This window comes from Chionomys nivalis, chromosome 21 (assembly GCF_950005125.1).
Source record: "Chionomys nivalis chromosome 21, mChiNiv1.1, whole genome shotgun sequence".
NCBI lineage: Eukaryota > Metazoa > Chordata > Mammalia > Rodentia > Cricetidae > Chionomys > Chionomys nivalis.
In genome coordinates, this window is record NC_080106.1 from 31,416,006 (window position 1) to 31,417,231 (window position 1,226).

The window sequence follows — 1,226 nt, forward strand, 5'->3', positions numbered from 1 at the left end:
CCTGGCAGGGCAGTGCAGATATTGTAATTGCCACGCAGGTTGTAGCCAAGTGTCCCTTGCTAAAGCCTGTCCCCACAATGACTGCGGTTGAGTTTCAAGGTGTCGTTCCCAGGTGACTCTTCACTGGACTATACAACGCACAGCTTGGGCTGACATTCTCGTGGTCCGGAGTTCAGTGATTCGGTGGTGCTTGTCGGAAGGCTGGGGCTTCACAGGGATAAAGTCTGAGGTTGAGTGGAGGGGAAAGATGAATTCCGCTCTTCAGCCTTCGGTTTCTTCAGCTGCTGTGAACACTTGTCATTGTCCAATGTTAAAACGCCAGGAATGACCCAGACTTCGCTTTCTCTCCTGTCCTCCCACCCCATCACTTATCACAGTGGCTTCTGCCCTGTGTCTGTCTCAGTCAGTAGCGTGGCCTCACAGGAGCTATATCTGAGCTCATATTCGTCTCCTGTCCTGTGTTCGACTAGCATCAGTTCAGAGGACAAGTACCCACAATGGTGGCATTCCTGTATAGCTAACCCGTTTGTCCAAGCCACCCCACACTTCTCTGTGCAAGACCTAAGCCTCTCCCTGGCCTCTTTCAGGAATGTGACTCAGCATCCAGCCATGGGATCTCACTTGAGCTGTGCAGGGACCAAGAGGGTTGAGGGCCCAGTAACTCTGGGCTAAACCAGGCTCGACTCTTATGGGAACAAACCTAAAGCCAGCAGTCAACCACCTCACAGGGGCCCTCATCAGGGACTGGGTAAAAAGAGAACTTCCACCGGGAGCCAACCCTATGCCTGTCACATCTCCTCCTGTGGGCATAAAATCGTCATGAAGTTCTCTGAGAGGAAACCCTTCCATAGCAGGGGACATGTACCAAGGCCCTGGGTGGGGACTATTCTGGTTGGCCGATGGGCTCCTGAAGTTCTCTGAATGGGAAGAAAGGATCTCAAGAGCAGAGGGTGGTATGGAGGGAGCAAATGAGAATGAAGATAGATGATAGATAGATAGATAGATAGATAGATAGATAGATAGATAGATATAGATAATAGATTGATAGATAGATGATAGAGATAGACAGATGATAGATAGATGGATAGATAGATAGATGATAGAGATAGATAGATAGATAGATAGATAGATAGATAATAGATAGATGATAGATAGATAGATAGATAGATAGATAGATAGATGATAGAGAGATAGAAGATAATAGATAGATGATAGATTGATTGCTT